Consider the following 21,162-nt stretch of genomic DNA (forward strand, 5'->3'; position numbering starts at 1 on the left):
CTTTTTTTTTAATTTTTTTATTTTAATAAACATATAATGTATTTTTATCCCCAGGGGTACAGGTCTGTGAATCGTCAGGTTTACACATTTCACAGCACTCATCATAGCCCATACCCTCGCCAATGTCCATTTCCCCACCACCCTCTCCCGTCCCCCCTCCCCCCCACAACCCTCAGTCTGTTTCTTGAGATTGAGTCTTTTATGGTTTGTCTCCCTCCCAATCCCATCTTTTCATTTTTTCTTTTCCTACCTCCCCCCAACCCCCCCGCCTTGCATCTCCACTTCCTCATATCAAAGAGATCATATGATAGTTGTCTTTCTCCGATTGACTTATTTCGCTAAGCATGATACCCTCTAGTTCCATCCACGTCGTCGCAAATGGCAAGATTTCATGTCTTTTGATGGCTGCATAGTATTCCATTGTGTATATATTCCACATCTTCTTTATCCATTCATCTGTTGATGGACATCTAGGCTCTTTCCACAGTTTGGCTATTGTGGACATTGCTGCTATAAACATTCGGGTGCACGTGCCCCTTCGGAGCACCACGTTTGTATCTTTAGGATATATACCCAGGAGTGCAATTGCTGGGTCGTAGGGTAGCTCTATTTTCAGTTTTTTGAGGAACCTCCACACTGTTTTCCAGAGTGGTTGCACCAGCTTGCATTCCCACCAGCAGTGTAGGAGGGTTCCCCTCTCTCCACATCCTCGCCAGCATCTGTCATTTCTTGACTTGTTAATTTTAGCCATTCTGACTGGTGTGAGGTGGTATCTCATTGTGGTTTTGATTTGTATTTCCCTGATGCCGAGTGATGTGGAGCATTTTTTCATGTGTCTGTTGGCCATCTGGATGTCTTCTTTGCAGAAATGTCTGTTCATGTCCTCTGCCCATTTCTTGACTGGATTATTTGTTCTTTGGGTATTGAGTTTGATAAGCTCTTTATAGATTTTGGATACTAGCCCTTTATCTGATATGTCGTTTGCAAATATCTTCTCCCATTCTGTCAGTTGTCTTTTGGTTTTGTTAACTGTTTCCTTTGCTGTGAAAAAGCTTTTGATCTTGATGAAATCCCAATAGTTCATTTTTGCCCTTGCTTCTGTTGCCTTTGGCGATGTTCCTAGGAAGAAGTTGCTGCGGTTGAGGTCAAAGAGGTTGCTGCTTGCATTGTCCTCAAAGATTTTGATAGATTCCTTTCGCACATTGAGGTCCTTCATCCATTTTGAGTCTATTTTCGTGTGTGGTGTGAGGAAATAGTCCAATTTCATTTTTCTGCATGTGGCTGTCCAATTTTCCCAGCACCATTTGTTGAAGAGGCTGTCTTTTTTCCATTGGATATTCTTTCCTGCTTTGTCGAAGATTAGTTGACCATAGAGTTGAGGGTCTATTTCTGGGCTCTCTATTCTGTTCCATTGGTCTATATGTCTGGTTTTGTGCCAGTACCATACTGTCTTGATGATGATAGCTTTGTAATAGAGCTTGAAGTCTGGAATTGTGATGCCACCGACTTTGGCTTTCTTTTTCAATATTCCTTTGGCTATTGGAGGTCTTTTCTGGTTCCATATAAATTTTAGGATGATTTGTTCCATTTCTTTGAAAAAAATGGATGGGATTTTGATAGGGATTGCATTAAATGTGTAGATTGCTTTAGGTAGAATAGACATTTTCACAATATTTGTTCTTCCAATCCATGAGCATGGAATATTTTTCCATTTCTTTGTGTCTTCCTCAATTTCTTTCATGAGTACTTTATAGTTTTCTGAGTATAGATTCTTTGCCTCTTTGGTTAGATTTATTCCTAGATATCTTATGGTTTTGGGTACGATTGTAAATGGGACTGACTCCTCAATTTCTCTTTCTTCTATCTTGTTGTTAGTGTAAAGAAATGCGACTGATTTCTGTGCATTGACTTTATATCCTGACACTTTACTGAATTCCTGTATAAGTTCTAGCAGTTTTGGAGTGGAGCCTTTTGGGTTTTCCACATATAGTATCATATCATCTGCAAAGAGTGATAGTTTGACTTCTTCTTTGCCAATTTGGATGCCTTTAATTTCTTTTTGTTGTCTGATTGCTGAGGCTAGGACTTCTAGTACTATATTGAACAGCAGTGGTGATAACGGACATCCCTGCCGTGTTCCTGACCTTAGCGGAAAAGCTTTCAGTTTTTCTCCATTGAGAATGATATTTGCGGTGGGTTTTTCATAGATGGCTTTGATAATATTGAGGTATGTGCTTTCTATCCCTACACTTTGAAGAGTTTTAATCAGGAAGGGATGCTGCACTTTGTCAAATGCTTTTTCAGCATCTATTGAGAGTATCATATGGTTCTTACTCTTTCTTTTATTAATGTATTGTATCACATTGATGGATTTGCGGATGTTGAACCAACCTTGCAGCCCTGGAATAAATCCCACTTGGTCGTGGTGAATAATCCTTTTAATGTACTGTTGGATCCTATTGGCCAGTATTTTGGTGAGAATTTTCGCATCTGTGTTCATCAAGGATATTGGTCTGTAATTCTCTTTTTTGGTGGGATCCTTGTCTGGTTTTGGGATCAAGGTGATGCTGGCCTCATAGAATGAGTTTGGAAGTTTTCCTTCCATTTCTATTTTTTGGAACAGTTTCAGGAGAATAGGAATTAATTCTTCTTTAAATGTTTGGTAGAATTCCCCTGGGAAGCGTCTGGTCCTGGACTTTTGTTTGTTTGGAGATTTTTGATGACTGTTTCAATCTCCTTACTGGTTATGGGTCTGTTCAGGTTATCTATTTCTTCCTGGTTCAGTTGTGGTAGTTTATACATCTCTAGAAATGTATCCATTTCTTCCAGATTGTCAAATTTGTTGCCATAGAGTTGCTCGTAGTATGTTCTTATAATTGTTTGTATTTCTTTGGTGTTGGTTGTGATCTCTCCTCTTTCATTCATGATTTTATTTATTTGCATCCTTTCTCTTTTCTTTTTGATAAGTCTGGCCAGGGGCTTATCAATCTTATTAATTCTTTCAAAGAACCAGCTCCTAGTATTGTTGATTTGTTCTATTGTTTTTTTAGTTTCTATTTCATTGATTTCTGCTCTGATCTTTATGATTTCTCTTCTCCTGCCGGGTTTAGGCTTTCTTTGTTGTTCTCTCTCCAGCTCCTTTAGGTGTAGGGTTAGGTTGTGTATTTGAGACCTTTCTTGTTTCTTGAGAAACGCTTGCACCGCTATATATTTTCCTCTCAGGCCTGCCTTTGTTGTGTCCCACAGATTTTGAACTGTTGTGTTTTCATTATCATTTGTTTCCATGAACTTTTTCAATTCTTCTTTAATTTCCTGGTTGAACCATTCATTTTTTAGAAGGATGCTGTTTAGTCTCCATGTATTTGCATTCTTTCCAAATTTCTTCTTGTGATTGAGTTCGAGCTTCAGAGCATTGTGGTCTGAAAATATGCAGGGAATGATCTCGATCTTTTGGTACCGATTGAGACCTGATTTATGACCCAGGATGTGGTCTATTCTGGAGAATGTTCCATGTGCACTAGAGAAGAATGTATATTCTGTTGCTTTGGGATGGAATGTTCTGAATATATCTGTGACGTCCATCTGGTCCAGTGTGTCATTTAAGGCCTTTATTTCCTTGTTGATCTTTTGCTTAGATGATCTGTCCATTTCAGTGAGGGGAGTGTTAAAGTCCCCTGCTATTATTGTATTACTGTCGATGTATTTCTTTGATTTTGTTATTAATTGGTTTATATAGTTGGCTGCTCCCATGTTAGGGGCATAGATATTTAAGATTGTTAGATCTTCTTGTTGGACAGACCCTTTGAGTATGATATAGTGTCCTTCCTCATCTCTTATTACAGTCTTTGGCTTAAAATCTAATTGATCTGATATAAGGATTGCCACCCCAGCTTTCTTCTGCTGTCCATTAGCATGGTACATTGTTTTCCACCCCCTCACTTTAAATCTGGAGGTGTCTTCGGGTCTAAAATGAGTTTATTGTAGGCAGCATATTGATGGGTTTTGTTTTTTTATCCATTCTGATACCCTGTGTCTTTTGATTGGGGCATTTAGCCCATTAACATTCAGGGTAACTATTGAGAGATATGAATTTAGTGCCATTGTATTGCCTGTAAGGTGACTGGTACTGTATAGTGTCTCTGTTTCTTTCTGATCTACTACTTTTAGGGTCTCTCTTTGCTTAGAGGACCCCTTTCAAAATTTCCTGTAGAGCTGGTTTGGTGTTTGCAAATTCTTTCAGCTTTTGTTTGTCCTGGAAGCTCTTTATCTCTCCTTCTATTTTCAATGATAGCCTAGCCGGATATAGTATTCTTGGCTGCATGTTTTTCTCGTTTAGTGCTCTGAATATATCATGCCAGTTCTTTCTGGCCTGCCAGGTCTCTGTGGATAGGTCCGCTGCCAATCTAATGTTTTTACCCTTGTATGTAACAGACTTCTTTTCCCGGGCTGCTTTCAGAATTTTCTCTTTGTCGCTAAGACTTGTAAATTTTACTATCAGGTGACGAGGTGTGGACCTATTTTTATTGATTTTGAGGGGCGTTCTTAGCATTTCCTGGATTTTGATGTTTGTTCCCTTTGCCATATTAGGGAAATTCTCTCCAATAATTGTCTCCAATATACCTTCTGCTCCCCACTCTCTTTCTTCTTCTTCTGGAATCCCAATTATTCTAATGTTGTGTCGTCTTATGGTGTCGCTTATCTCTCGAATTCTCTCCTCATGGTCCAGTATTTGTTTGTCTCTCTTTTGCCCAGCTTCTTTATTCTCTATCATTTGGTCTTCTATGTCACTAATTCTTTCTTCTGCCTCATTTATCCTGGCAGTGAGAGCTTCCATTTTTGGTTGCACCTCATGAATAGCTTTTTTGATTTCAACTTGGTTAGATTTTAGTTCTTTTATTTCTCCAGAAAGGGTTTTTATCTCTCCGGAGAGGGTTTCTCTAATATCTTCTATGCCTTTTTCGAGCCCGGCTAGAACCTTGAGAATTGTCATTCTGAACTCTAGATCTGTCATGTTACCTATGTCCGTATTGATTAGGTCTCCAGCCTTTGGTACGGCCTCTTGTTCTTTTTTTTGAGGTGAGTTTTTCCGCCTTGTCATTTTGTCCAGATAAGATTTATTTTCTCCTGCTGTGGAATTCCACTGTTCTTGGTGAGCGAAGTTGGTTTTGGATGGGTTTCTTGTTGATCTTCTGGGGGAGGGGCCTGTTGTAGTGATTCTCAAGTGTCTTTGCCGCAGGCGGAATTGCACCGCCCTTGCCAGGGGCTGGGCTAAGGAATCCGCTCGGGTTTGCTTTAGGGAGCTTTTGTTCCCTGAGCGCTTTCCGTAGAGTTCCGGAGGATGGGAATGAAGGTGGCGGCCTCCCAATCTCTCGGCCCGGAGGAGCCGAGAGCTTGGGGTTCTGCTCCTCAGTGCGCTCTCAGAGCAAAGCGCCCAACAGCCCCGCCTCCCTGGCTTGCGGTCGCGCCTCGAGGAAAGCAGTCAATATCTGGAGCTGGAGAAAAGCGCCGGGTCGCTTTTGTCTCCGTGGCCTCCGGCCGCGCTCCGAGCCCACCCAGCCTGCGACCGGCACAAGGTAACCCCAGGCTTAGAGCTCACTCTTCGGCTTTGTCGCTGTAGCCGGCTTCCCCGCTCTAATACCTGCGAGCTCTGTGGCACTCAGACACCCCCAGTCCTTCTGTGACCCCGCGGGACCTGGGGTTATGCTGACCCCGCCTGGGTTTCCCCCCAGTTTAGCCTCTGGAGCGATGTCTCCCAGTGGAGCCGACTTTTAAAAGTCCCGATTTTGTGCTCCGTCGCTCCGCCGCTTGCCGGGTGCCGGCCCCTCCCCCCGGTGTCTATCTTCCCGTCGCTTTGGATTCACTTCTACGCAGGTCCTACCTTTCGGAAAGTGATCGATTTTCTGTTTCTGGAATTGTTGCTCTTCTTCTCTTCGATTTCCCGTTGGATTTGTAGGTGTTCACAATGGTTAGATAAGCTATCTAGCTGATCTCCTGCTACCCGATGTCGTCTCAGCCTGCTACTTCTCCGCCATCTTGACTCCTCCCCCACCCTTATTTTTTTTAATATTAGTTAATAGCTTCATTATCTGCTACTTGAAAGACCCAGTATGCATTTTCTAGTATTATTGTTTCCATGTATTCCTTTAAAAGCATGCATTATTTTAAAAGCAGAAAAAGTATTTTACAAATACTATTTACATATTGAAACTGATTAACAAGAAATTGAGAAATAGTAAGAAATTACTTTTGCTCTTTCATTTCTGTGTAAAAGAAAAAAAAAGCTCAAGCATAGCTGTTCAATAAATATTCCAAGCAAAAAAATAAATAGAAAAACCCAGTATCATTATCTTACACAAAGCCACTAAGGTATGTTCACTCTTATTTATGTTAATTTATGCAAAAAAAAAAAAACCACAAAAACTATAAAATACTATGGAAGAAGAACATTAAAAAAAATAATAATAAAAACCGATTGGGGCCTTTAGGGAAGTTAGAAGAACATCATGTTAAATTTTACTATGAAAAATCCCTTTAATGATTTCTCATTTCTTGGGTAACTAATACATGAGTATAACTAGTATCCCAAAGTAAAATACTGTGTGGTTGATACTGTTATTGTTGTCAGAATTAAGTAGATAAGAAAACTTGAAATTGAAAAGTCATAAATCTCAGAATCCTTTAGCTAGGTAGTCATAATGAAAACATTATTTTTCCTTTATTCAAAATCTAACATTCTTTCACCCTTCCATAAGGCATTTATAACTTTCATTTGAAATTATAAGTAATTTTCTTAAATATTTATTTTTTAAAACATCATGGTGTATACATTTTATAAATGAAAATCTAACCCCACTCAAGTATTGGCTTATTTCTAAATAAGTTTTATTGGGGAAGCACCTAAATATTTTAAATGGATGTTCAATCTTTGCATGACCAATTCTTTAAATGATGTTATTTTGACATGAGGGAAATTATTAGTTATAATCTTTATTAGGTACTCTTAAGTACTAAAAATATTTGATTTTTAAAAGTATCAAATAAATATATTTGACTGAATATGAATGGTAAAGATCATAAAACATTTTATTATAACCCCCTTTGATCCATGAGAATTGATAATGTAACAATCCTTAATACATATATACATGTGTATATGTTGGCTTCCCAGAAGTATAGGTACTATTTTTTTTAAAAGATTTTATTTCCTTATCTGAGAGAAGCAGACTCCCTGCTGAGCAAGGAACCCAATGTGGGACTTAATCAAGACCTCAGCTGAAGGCAGAGACTTAAGCGACAGAGCCACCCAGGCACCCAAGGTACTATTTTATAATAATGACCAAGCCAAACAAAGAAAATAAACAACAACAAAAATCTTAAATTTATTGTTAAGAAGACAAAGGGAAAAGCAAAACAAGTTTCACCACAGCTTTCATAGAACTATGAGCTTTTTTCACTGTGCATAAATTTGGCCTTCAGTGAGAGGTTTTGTGATAGAATCAATTCATTTACTGTTCTTTCTAAAAAATATGAAAAGTATTTCCTAATTCCTCAGATCAGGAAGTGAAGGAATAAGAGTAGAACTAAATATAAGCAGTAATAAAAGCAATATGTTGCATTTCCTCAAGAGGACTACAAATCTTTCAAAGGTAACATAATGTCCTCACCACCTACCAGAGCACTCAGAATGACAGGGGTCCATTGACCAGAAGCAGACATGCACAATTCTATCCAGACTAACTTTCCTCCATAGATTACCAGCTCTTTTGATTCTAAGTCACTCATCCCTTCCCCACTTTTCTGTTTCAGCTGAATTTTCCTTGCCTTTTGCATAGCTGCTTTCTTTATCCTCACTTCCTTTCTTCCTTAAACTAGTAAATGAAGTTACTACTGCTGGACTCTACATGTGTACATCATGTATTTGGGTTAGTGCTTATACTAAGTTGATCTACATACGTTTTTTTCTGCAACAATAACTCATCTCCTAAACAAACATTGAGCTGGATGTTTCCAGCATAGTTGTTTTTGAGGAAATACACAAAATTCAAATTCAGGTACATCTTGACTACTGAAAAAAAAATGGTTATGTATGTGTTAATAAGTTTCAAAATCAAATTATGGCAAAGGAAAATGACATAGTGTCTTCAAAATCTCTTTCAGATATAGGATTCTCAGAAATCACATGAAAACAGTTCAAGGAAATAGTTTCTATTAAATGCCAAGTTAAGTTTTCACTAGGAGGAAATAAGTGTTGAGGCTGTCTTCTTAGATTGCTAATAATAATGGAAATTATATGTAGTCATACAGAAATTAACAGCAAGTCATATTTCCCTGTTTTATTCTATGGGTTTGGAATGGAGAAAAGGTATGAGATCAAGGGGCATATATTAAAAGATCAAACCACAGAAAAGAGGAAGAAACAATGAAAAACCAAGACCATCCAATGGGCAGGCCTAGATAAACTCATCTAGAAATTCATAGATTCTGTGCTTTAATGTTCATTCTTTTCCCAAATGTCATTACAGTACTAGTACAATAGTCCTTCAGATCATGGCAACAACAACAACAACAATTTAGATCTTAGATAACATGTGAAGTATTTTACAGACAAATAAAATAAAATTATGAGAAGTCCCCAGGGTTACCATGCTAGTTATTGACAAAACCTGCCAAGTTAGGTGCAGAATCCAAGTTCAAGGTCCTTTTCATTATGACAGAGTAATAATGAATTCCATATAGTTCAACTTATTCATGTTAAAACCCACTATTTTAATGAATAATTACCTTGATTTCATTCTGTCTGTAAGAGGTAGAATATTTTATGGAAGAAATATGAACTTAGTTTTAGGTATCTTCTTCATGAGAATTCTTTGCAGAAATATTAAATGGGAATTTGAACAGATCACTTTAATTTCAGAATTGAGATCTATCCTCAAAATTGTAAACATGTACATGACACTGGAAGCCATAGAAACTAATGAGAGTGTCTGAGGATAAAATAAGGATAAAGAGAGGGACTAGAAGAGAGTCCTAAGGAACTCTTCTTTTAGTTATCATTTTGTGCTCTAAATTCTTAGGACCTAGGAGGATATTTGATAAAATGTTTAACCAATGGATGAAATAATTATAATCCCTTAGAAGCAGAAGAACCAGAAAATGAAGATGAGTAGGAAGACAGATGGTAAAGAAACATCAGAAAAGTTTAGTGCCATAGAATCTAAAGGAAGAAAAAAATTTGAGGGAAAATGCTGCTGAGATCAAGCATGGGGAACTTGAACAAATCATATTGGACACATGCTCCCCCACCCCCGAATCTTTAGTCACATGAGTTTCGGTAAAATGGAGGGGAATAAACAAGATTTTAGAAATAAGTCATAACCCTGCTCTCAACATATTCATAGTCTAATGGGGAGATGGGAAAGGACAGATAAATAAATGAATTACTACAATAGATTGAGACAATGTGACAACAGCAACAACAAACATGGAGGCTCTATAGAAACCCATAAGACATAATAGGGCTTCTTGGAAAAAGTGATGGCTGAGTTGAGTCTTAGGGACCACAGGGATAAACTACACAGAGTAGCAATTACAGATGAGCAATGGGGATGCTTACTAGTACATTTCAGGTAGTAAAAGTACACATACAAAAACAGAAATACGAAGGTAAACCTAATGAACTTAAGTTGTTCAGTGAGGTACTAGTGTGTGTAATCAATCATAGTACTGAAAGCATCCTGGCTTCCTGCCTTGCCCCTCACTATTTCAGTCAAATCCAATATATTTTAATTGAAAATTTAAAAAATGCAACTTCACTCCTAAAGTTTCTTACCAACTTTTAGTAGTAGCTAATTCCTTTAAAGGATCTAAATTAACATTTCCTTTATATAGAAAGGAAATGACATTAAAAGAGAATCAGTGTCTTCCCAACTTATAAAAATAAGTGGAAAGAAAGACATACTCTTCTCAGGCCCTTAATATATAGATATATAAAATCCAAGCAAAGAAAATGATCAGAATGGTAGAAAGAAATGCATACGAAAGTAACAGTTACACATTTTAAGAATTAGTTTCCCTGAAAATTATCTATTACAGTTTGTGGTAAATTGTTTTCCCATCATTTTGTAGTAACTGGCTAAAAAAAGAATATTTGAGAGTGACTCATAGTTACGAGAAAGGGAGCTATCTTAGTAATTCTATCATTATTATATAATTGTGGGGATACAACCGTGAAATGATTTTGCATTTATTTTGTAGTGAGGTAGTGAAGAAAATTCATGTAGAATCATAAGTGTTAATGGGTACAGGAAAATGGGCAAATAGATCTCTAATGGAAAATAACAGAAATGTAAGGGCAACTTGGGAATCTAATCAGCAAATATCATTGAAGAAGGTACTTCCAAAAATACATAGCTCTGAAAAAAAAAAAGAAAAAAAAGTACTATTCAGCTGGATCTCTTGGGTATATGATCCCGTTTTTCTTAATACATTGAATTTGATATCAGAATTACTTATAACTGAGACTTTGAAGATGGTATATTTATTTAATTCTTCTATTCATCATCTGTGCATTATTTAAGGAGAGTAAATATTCACCTGCATTTACAATGAAAAGATTTGTATGAAAATTTAAAAGATAACCAGAAAAGCTTATCTTTAAGTATCTAAGCACAGAAATGAGAAATTATGCCTGCCACCCATATCCTAAATCAGTCACAAATTACTATATTATTTTCCATTCCGATCTGATATTTACCAAAAATCCAATATTCTAACATCAAACATTTATTTTAGGATACCTGATGTATATAGCACTTTACAAAGCAATATCACAAAAGTCCATCTCTATGCTAAAAGAAATTTACATGCGCCCAATGAAAGAGAATACTCATCTCTAATGGACATGGTTGTCTGCAGGTAATAAGTTTAGGTTTCAACTTTTGGAAGGTAAATGGAAGACTTAAAACTTAGAAATACTTGATGGAAAATAAAAGCAAATAAAACATTAAAGTTATATTACTCTAAATACCAAGGAATACATTTACAGAGGAATGAATGGGTGGTATTAAATATAATTTACAGAAAATTGAGAAGCATATGATGAAAAGACATGAAAAAAATCTCATGGAAATAAAACCTGAGAATTATGGTTAACTGTGAATAGTGTAATATGAAATAAAAAATATTGAAAAGGTAGGTGTATTAGAAGATGACAGAGTAATAGGATGACCATATGCTGGTTTCGTTCCTCAAACACAGTCAGGGAACTATCAAATCATTCAAAACGCCCAAGAAATCCATCTGAGGACTGAAAGAACAAATTACACAATGAATGGGAGAGGAGAGGCCAACTAGCGGAAGGTAGGAGGTGCAGAGACATGATTTGGGGGTGGAAAGTGTCATGAGTGTTGCAGAGGGGAGAGAGGCTGGATCATGGACAGAGGGGAGAGAGAGAGAGAGCAACAAGGGGATCACACAAGAAAAACAGTTCCCCAAAATCATTGACTAGGAAAATGAGAAGGGGTGATTATCATGAGTATTTATAACCAGCAGAGCTCAAAGACTGAAGTTTTAGAAGTCCATGCAGTCATCTGGTGTGGAGCCTGCCATAGTGGTGCTTCTGTGGAGGAGGGCCGAGGCCCAGGAGAACATGGTGCAATTTGAAGATCCCCTGAGATGCATGGGGAAAGACCTTTCCCTCTTCTTGAAGTGCATCTGGGAGAGGTGGCTTTACCACTCGGGACAAAAGAGCTAGCAGGTGCCATTGCACTCCCCTGTCCCTTAAGCATAGGACAGAGACATGGGCTGAGGGTGGCTCACCTGGACCCGGGTTTTTGCTGTGCTTTCCTCTAAACCTCTAGCTCCCGTGCATTGGTGTAACTGTCCTTCTGGGAAAAACCAGCATCAGCCCCAGTGCAGTAAGGCCCTCCACCAGAGGACCAGTACAGGTCCATGCCACTCCAAGTCCCTGAAGTTTGGAGTTTTGAAACTCAGCCAGTGTGCCTGAGATAAAACAAAGGTGCACTGCACTTCTGGCCAGACAGATGGCCCAGATACAAACAGGGTGAAGGTAGGGATCTGAGGGATGCTTGGGACACACAGGGGAGATTGTTTGGTCTTCTGGGAGGCCTTCCTGAGAGCAGCAGCCATGAACTCCCCTCTCCAGGAATAAGGAAGAGAGCTGGCAACATTTTTTTCTCCCCCATCCATCAGCATCTACTGACTTCAGTGAGCATCAAAATGAAAACCCACTTAAAAAAAAAAAAATCATTGGGGTGCCTGGGTGGCTCAGTCATTAAGTGTCATCTTCCACTCGGGTCATGATCCCAGGGTCCTGGGATTGAGCCCCACATCTGCTCCTGCTCCTGCTCTGCTGGAAGCCTGATTCTCCCTCTCCCACTCCCACTGCTTGTGCTCCCTTCTCGCTGTGTCTCTCTCTCTCTGTCAAATAAATAAATAAAATATTTAAAAAATAAATAAATGAAATCATCAAGGTGGTTAGAAGTATGGCCCTACAAATGCAATTTTTGCCCCCTGTTTGGAACTGTTTATTTGTAATAATTTCATCCAGTCAGTACTGTATAATCTGTGGGAACATGGTATCTGAGGCATACTTAATACTGCCTAAAATTAATCAGCCTGGCCCTAACTCTTCACTGACTCTCAAACCTTTGTGATTGTCCAAGCAGTCTTCCTTGTTTTTAGTGGCTTCCAATACTCAAGGGTGTGTCAAGACCCATTTTGGTGTGTTATTTTTTTCTTATTCACCTGATGTATAGGAGTTATTCAGCTAGTTTCTGGATTTCTTTCAGAGGAAATTGTTCCATACACAGCTGTAGATTCAGTGTGTCCATGGGTGGTACTGAGTTCAAGAGCCTCCTTAAGCGGGAACCATCTTGAATGGGAACTTCTGTGTCCCTGCATTCTTTGATTTGTGGCCTCCTCACTCCATCTTCAAAACCATCAACAGTGTGTTGGGTTCTCCCATTCTGCCACATATCTCTAACTCATGGGTATTCTACAAGACCTCACTTTTCAAATCATATTGTGAAAAATATTGCCTCCTTAATGTACAAACTCAGGAAAATATAACCATCTCTCTCTCTCTCTCTATATATATATATCTATATATAGATATATCTATATATCTATATAGATAGATATGGTTATATATCTATCTATATAGATATATATCTATATAGATAATATATATAGCCATCTATATATAAATGTAACCATACAAATATAATCATCTCTCTCTATATATATTTTTTTTTCCTGAGATTGTACATTAAGGAGGCAATATTTTTCATATATCATATATATGATATATATAAATATATATATCAGTTTTATATACCTATATGCAAAGTATAAAAGTATATAAAATTTTAAAAAAACTTAAATATAAGTGATAAAAACATCCTGTTAGAGGAATAGAGAGATATAAATTAGAGGTGAAGTACATGTAATCCATAAAGCTGTCTTCTTAGCTTGATGCCCAGCATAGTTTATCACCATCCATTTGCACATATTCAATTCTAGAATCTTTGCCAATGGAGAGAATTGTGTAAATGTAAATTATGAAACAGTCACAACTTCATGCTTTTCCTCAAATATATGAAGTTCATCTTAAAAGAAAATGATGACATATTCAGTGATGGCATATAGACCAAACCAATATTAAAGATATATATATATATACACACACATATATATATACACACACACACACACATACATACAATCAGAGACAGATCTCAGTCTTTTAAAATGTAGTATATAATAATAATTATAATTATTATACCAAAATTTTCTCTTTTCTTCTTAGAAATAATGAGCACCTATCACTAGAAGTATTCAAACCCACATGACATGCTTGCATTTCAGAATGTTTTAGAAGATATTTACCAATTGGGGCAAAAAAGCAGATGGGCTCTAAGACAGCTCTTATACAAAGAATCCATGATTCCTTAGATAGTGGATGAGAGAAATAAAAACATAGAAAGAAAAAAAGAATAAACAACTTTTTTTCCTTGCCAGCACTTCACTATTTTTAGAAATATGTTTACATTTACATTATCTATTACTGTTCTTCTCTCTAAAATATGTCAAAATGGGAAATTTTTACTAATTCAGTCTGATTAAAATTTGTTTCAACTCAGTAAGGTCGGTCTAAACATTATGTACAATAGATGAAGAAAGAGGTGTTAAAGAAAATTAATGAAGGCATAAACTTCAAGGGAATAGTCGTATCATTTGAGAAGCTTATTTGTCTCAAGGGCACTATTGTAACTGTTAGCACTATGGTCATAGGAAAAGCCCTTGACTCTACCCATTAACCAGCTAAGAAACCTTGGACAAGCTTCATAGTCCCTCCAGGGCTTGATTCTTTCATCTGTGGCTGAAAGGATTTAGTCAAGATGATCTCTAAGATTATTCCCATCTCTATGGCTTTATTATTTCAGGTGCCACACAGAACCATATCAAGAGGAGAATATCATTTATTGATTTGGATAACTTTATCTTAAGTAACAAATTACATTTAAAATTTCCCTGGCAATAATCTTTTATGTATTATCAAAATAACTGAAAATACAACTTTAAGAATGAAGTGTTTCAGTTTAGTTTATAGGCTTTAGTGGAGAAAACCATTTCATGACAGGAGGTAATAAGCAATGCAGCCATTTTTTATAGAAACATGGATATAAAGTTATATATTTTTAGATATTTGCCATCCAATCTCAGCTATAAATGTCTTTATCACCTACAGTTATCTTTGGAATTAAATCTTTTGAGAGATGAATGCTGTAGACTATTTAATGCCTCAGCGGGTTTAGATGCTTATAACTTGTGAAAAGTTAAAATGTTTTCCCTTTTATTTCATATCTATTCTAAACTCTTATTGTTGCTTTTGAAACAGATATTTTAGAAACAAAAAAGGATGTGAGTGATCATCTAGCCCAATTTTGGCATTTTTAAACCAAGACCACACATTCTTTTCACTCCTCCATCAAGAGGTGTTAGCTGGAGCCCTTGCTATTGAAACTCTTAGGTACTCCCTGTGAGATGCTTCACACGCTGAGGTGGTTGCATGCTGGAGAGGCCACCTGTACACAATCAGATTGATGATTGGAGCTGAGTTTAGCCTTCTGACATTCCCAATGAAGCATCACATGACTGGAGTTGTTTGGGATCCTCCCATTCCAGCCCATCTGCCAAGTGAATACCCCTGAGTGGCTTCCATCAAAACTACATGACAGAAGAGACCCATCCATCTGAGTGCTGGTACATTATTAATTCATGAAATTATGAGATATAACAAAATGATTGTTGTTTTGAGCAACTAACTTTTGGATAGTTTTTGTCCTGTTTTTATTTTTACAACACCAGCAGATAAACAGACTTTGGTCCATGAAAGTGAGGTGCTAACATTATAAAATCTAATATGTGTGGCTCTGGTCTGGGGACAGGGCAACAAGCCAAAGTCTGACAAGTCTTTAAATAAATACTATAGAGGACTTGAAAAGATTGAAAAAAAAATTACTAAGAGGTGGTAGAAAGTTTGGTAATACTTCTACCCAGGTAACCTGGAAAATATATAATGTACTTAATAAACTTGGTAATCTAGTTAAGATGTTTCCTGGATGAAGTGTTAAAGGTGCTACCTTGTTTCTTTCTGTTGTCTTTTTAAAAAGAGAGAAATGGGAGATGAAATAATCAACCACTAATAGGATATGGAGTGAACGTAAAGGGCTTAGGACAACCATTCCAACAACTGAGTGGTTCTCAAAGTAAGAGATGGTCTCAGGGTAGAGATGAAATTTAGTGCACTGTCAGTAGAACAAACTCTGTGGTTTAAGACTTCAGAAGGATGGGCGCCTGGGTGACTCAGTTGGTTACGTGTCTGCTTTCAGCTCAGGTCATGACCCCAGGGTCCTGTGATGGAGTCCCATATTGGGCTCCCTGCTTAGCGAGGAGCCTGCTTCTCTCTCTCTCTCTCTCTCTCTCTCTCTCTCTCTCTCTCTCTCCGAGAAATAAATAAATAAAATCTTTTAAAAATTAAAAAGAAAAAAAAAGACTTCAGAAGAATTTAAGTCTGTATCAAATGTACCCTCTCAGTAACAAAAAGAAAAAGGGCATGCCCTATTAGGTGCTCTAGGAGAGACAATAGTGCTTAGTGCACAAACAAGAGCTTCACAGGGAAACCAAGATAGAGAAGGATTTACCCCAAAAAGATTTATGGGTTTGGTTTTGTCTAACGGAATAGATTAAGAATTGACACATAAAAGGCTCATGAGATTTTAAAGGAATTATATTAGCACTGAACAGCACAGAAAGAGTAAAAAAAAAAAAGCCTAGAGATAACCAAAATTCTATATACAAGAAGCATTCTAAGAAAACTAAATTTTGTGGAAAGCAGATTTTATTGAAAAGGAAGTTTTCAGAGGGCAGGACCAAAGCCATGTAGAATTATAACCCAAAGACTAAGACTAAACCTTAATCAGGAAATGAAAATATCTGCCAGATTATATTTAAGAATTACTATAGTATAGTGATTGCTCTGTGTCTCATTTTCTCCATTTTGGAAAAGAAATATTTACTATGATCATCCTATGCGTATTTCCTCTTGGAACTTTCATTTGTCCCAAGAAAACAGATGATTTGTCTCTTCATTTCACAGGTTTACAGTCTAAGAGTAAATTAATCCAAAGGAGGGGGACCCAAAACGGAGATATTTTTAGAGCTAGATATGATTTAAATTGTGATTATGGACCTTAAACCTGAGCTACGTGACATAATAGAATGAGACTTTCGGTGGTTATTGCATGATGCAGGAAGATCAATACTGTTGCAAGCAGGGCTTGTACTACAATGGTTTAGCATGGAAGCAAATTATTTGAAATTTCATTTATAGGTACGCGGTCAGTGATCCCTCCCCTTGAATATGACGTGGTTGAGATTGCTTTAACCAGTAGAGCATGGCAGAAGTGGTGTTAGATTATCTCATATCATGAAACTTTCACCTTTTTCACTTGACATACTGACCTACCATCTAAGAAATCTAACTACTCCACAGCTGCCATACTGAAGAGGCCATATTAGGCATTTCACTGGTAATTCCATCTGAATTCAGCCTTTCAAATGTACCCTTCAAGTCACCGTACGTGTGAGTATGCAATTTGTACCCTCCAATCCAGACTCTATAGCAGTTGATTATCATCAAGTGGCCTCTATTACACCACATAAAAGAGTACGATTATGCATCAGATCTCTGCTGGAAGTTCTGACCCACAAAATTTGTGTGATAGAGTAGAATGGTTGTAGGAGTTCTACTACTAAGTTTTGTGGTCCTTTGTTCCACAGTAATAGATACCTGGAACGTACACCTTCTCCTTTAAAGATCAATCTTTAATGGATAAAATTATGGCAGGGAGAAATGAAGTGACTTGTACAGATTTATGCAATAATATAGGGGAAGAACTGCAGTGCAAAACCAGAGCCCTTATCTTCCTCTTATTTCCACTATACCTCATCATCCTAAAGAAGTGCAATTTTCTTGTATAATGCTATCTTATAATGTTTGGAAATCAAGTACTCACCTTTATGAAAGTCAAACATGCTTCTTCGTAGTCTTTCTGTTTCTTTCCTTTACCTGATTATCTTCTGCTATTTTATATTTCAAGACTCTGCCCACATAGGAAAATAATAAACATAGGTGAATTCTAATTTTAGTGGACTTCAAAATAGAAATGCAGGGTAGCCTGAAGACAGTAATTTCGAATCACAGGCATCTGCGATTACATCTTTTCTGTTTTAACAACAGCTGTGCTACTCGAAGTGAGATGCATTTGCTAACTTCTCTTGATAAGACTGTGAGAAATTAACAACAGTATTTCCTGAAACCATCAAGACAAAAAATGTCAGTGACACTGAATACTGATGTAAGTGATATTAAAATAGAAAGTTTCTGTGAGAGGACACCCAAAACTTGTGAGAGTTTTTTTGGCTCTCAGTACCAGTAATTACTACAATGACTGCATATTGCATAGAAGTACCAAAGGTTTCATGTTTGAAACAGGAGATCTGACAGGTACAAGAAGATGAGGTAATAGTAACTGGGGCAAGAAATTTGAGGATGAATATAGCAACTTTCTTAAGCACAATGTTAGAGGTTTTGTATCTATGGCTAATATATAGCCCAAATACCAATAGATCTTAGTTCTTCACCTATGGCAAACAGTCACATTTGGACATGAACTATACAGTATTTGGAAAGGTAATGGATGTGCTGAGACTCTAGATGAATTTGAGAAGTTACCAGTGAATGAGAAGACATGTCAACCTCTCAGTGATGTGCACAAAGGACATAACTATTCGTGCTAATTCCTTTGTGCAGTAGCTGCAGTAGACCTGGAAAAACTGTTGGCAAACTATTCAAGGAACAACACCTATTGTGGCTTATGCAGTTTTAATTATATCAAGAGACTGTATCATTCATCTGATTGTTTACAACTAAAATCTCCCAAGTTGGTGGTACCAAGGGGATCCAAAGGGCTTTTATTCCATTAGAGCATTTTTCTTTGCTAAAACTATTATCCAATATATTTCTTAAAGTTTAATTTTTAAAAATCTTCTAATTTTTGCTATATATAAACACTCATTTAAAAATAGAAATATACTATTTCTGTGATAAAGACTTAAGGCCCTACCTATTTCTCTGCCTCATTTCACAGTCATCTCTTATAACTAGAATGAAAAGCACTTAATTTCACACTGTTATCTGAACTACAGTCAATCCAACCCAGGATCAAGAAAGACTTTAGTCAGAGAAATTTACAAGTTCCAAGCCAACAGATCTACATTTTCACACTGAGATGACTTTTTGACAACTGCACTCTTTTCTTGTGGTGACTTCTCCTTCCAAGTTTGGTTTATGAGATGAAGTCATCCTATATTCTGTACCAAGTAACTGAGTCTCTGTTCCTTGTTTGATCTCATGCCTGAGTCTTGGTTTGGATTTCCTGCAGATTTCCCCTATTCACCCAGGATTGTGTCCCACTCTGTTCTTGGAGATTCTGTATTCTAATCTTGTTATGAAAATTTTAGCCTTTCAGTGGGAATTATGCTACTTCTCTCCAATTTCTTTGATGTCCCTATAATCCTCTCTAGAATCTTTGCTTCAGTACATAGCTGCCTTAACTTAGTTTTGAGTTACTTAACACCTAACTCTCACACTCTTGCTAGTATTCCTGGACACTAGCGTGATGGCCTGCCTGTCTATCCACCTGTCATGACCCATTATTGTTTAGTGCTCACCATTGCATTTTCCAGATAAAATGCTTTGCCTGTCTGGCTGGATTTCCATCACTCGATTCTTGTTCAATTTGCAAGAACTGATTTTATCTCAGTGTTGGCTTTTAGTCTCCCACTTATATCCGACCTAAACTCTCTGCCACTACCAAGTTCTGTATTGGTTAGAGGAGGACAGCTGCTGGATGATAGCTAGTAGAGAAACAGTTACATTACTCTAATAATTAAAAATGCATTGTAAATCAGTTGTTCCCATACAGTTTTAATAAAAATTTACCTCTTTTAATTTTAACTTATAAGAAAATACTTGTGCTATTCTTTCTCCTTGATATTTGATAAGAATAAATGAAGGCCACAGAGTCAGAAACTGAATCTCAATGTTTTTAATATGTGCATATTTACAGAGGTTACTATTTAAGCTGAAAGAGGTAGTTTTTATATTTACTTTCTAAATAATAGAATTCTCAAAAAAATAAAAAATAAATAAATAATAGAATTCTCACAGTGGAAAAATACAACATATTTATTTATATGTGAAGTCACAGCTTTTCTCTGTGATGCAGTGAAATAAAGCAAATGACCATGATGTGTGTAAAGTTTTTATTTAAAAAGTTAACAATTCTGATCTGGATTTTTTTATCAAGGACTTAATATGAACATATATATATATTTATCAATTATTGTACTCATTTACAAAGTAAAAAAAAGTTGCAAGTTTTTAAAATGGTCTTCATTATATTGTATGGACTAAGTATTTGTCTTGGTCCAATTAGGAGATAGAGCCACACAGTAATTTAAATAGGGGAAGTTTAACATTAAGAATTACTAAGCTATAATAAAATCATAACTATAAAGATGAAAAGAGTATGTTCTAAAGGGCTTCTCCACCTTCTCCTAGAGCTAAGGAAATGTACCAAAGAAGGACATACTTAGGATATATTCTAACCCCTTACAGGACAGTGTTCAGACCTAGTCTGAACAGTGAGGTTTGTTGGACTGACTGAGTTAAAGCTAGTTTACAGATATCAAGCAAGCGGAAAAATTAAATAAAAAAAAAGAAAAAGAACCTCTGGACTGGGGTTGCATGGTTGCCAAGGAACTGTGTGCTCTGGGTGCCAAGATGGAACAAAGCAACATCAAATGTCCCTACACACCTGTCCTTTGCCTGACAACGTGGCAAGAGCAAGAAAAAACAAAATACCATTTACCCTAATCAGGAAAGAGGAGCTCCCTTCCCACTGCAGTGTCTCTCTAGAGCCGGCTATCAACAAAATTTAAAATCATACTTGTCATAAGGTGGAAAATGCAGGAAGTGTTCTCTTATCATTGAGAACCAACATACTAAAGTGAGAATTTGGATTTGTGAGGCTCTACTATCATAGACATCATATAAGCTATCTCACTATATTGTAAATGTACATTAAACACAAAATAAAACAACTCTTTTACACCATGTTTTTGTCCTATAAGTATTACCACAACCTGTATGCAATAAAAATTAGTAATAGTTATAAATATTTCAACATTTAAAAACATTTAGGTGGGTAATATTGATGTTCTAGATATTTTGAGAAGTTTCCCTCTGAATTGAAACTGATAAAACCTTTATTCTAGATAAGCTTCCCTGTGTTGCCAGAAACAGTTGAAATTATTCCATGGGCTTTACGTCAATCTTTTTTTTTTTTAAGTAATCTTTATACCCAACATGGGGCTTGAGCTTATGAGACCAAGATCAAGAGTCACACGTTCTACCAAATGAGCAAGCCAGGCACCGCTATAGCAATCTTTGTATTTGGCTTTATTATATATAAAAGACAGACTTCTGTCTATTCTGACTTTCTTTCTTGTTTT

General features: G+C 36.8%; 1 pseudogene across 1 annotated transcript; it reads left to right on the forward strand.

Annotated features, from left to right (window-relative positions):
- Positions 1–17,918: 17,918 nt before the first annotated feature.
- LOC308339333 (peptidyl-prolyl cis-trans isomerase-like 3) lies at positions 17,919–18,400 on the forward strand (annotated as a pseudogene). Its single transcript has one exon. The product of its transcript is annotated as a peptidyl-prolyl cis-trans isomerase-like 3 (transcript).
- Positions 18,401–21,162: the final 2,762 nt, after the last annotated feature.

This window comes from Martes martes (assembly GCF_963455335.1).
Source record: "Martes martes genome assembly, chromosome: 3".
Lineage (NCBI taxonomy): Eukaryota > Metazoa > Chordata > Mammalia > Carnivora > Mustelidae > Martes > Martes martes.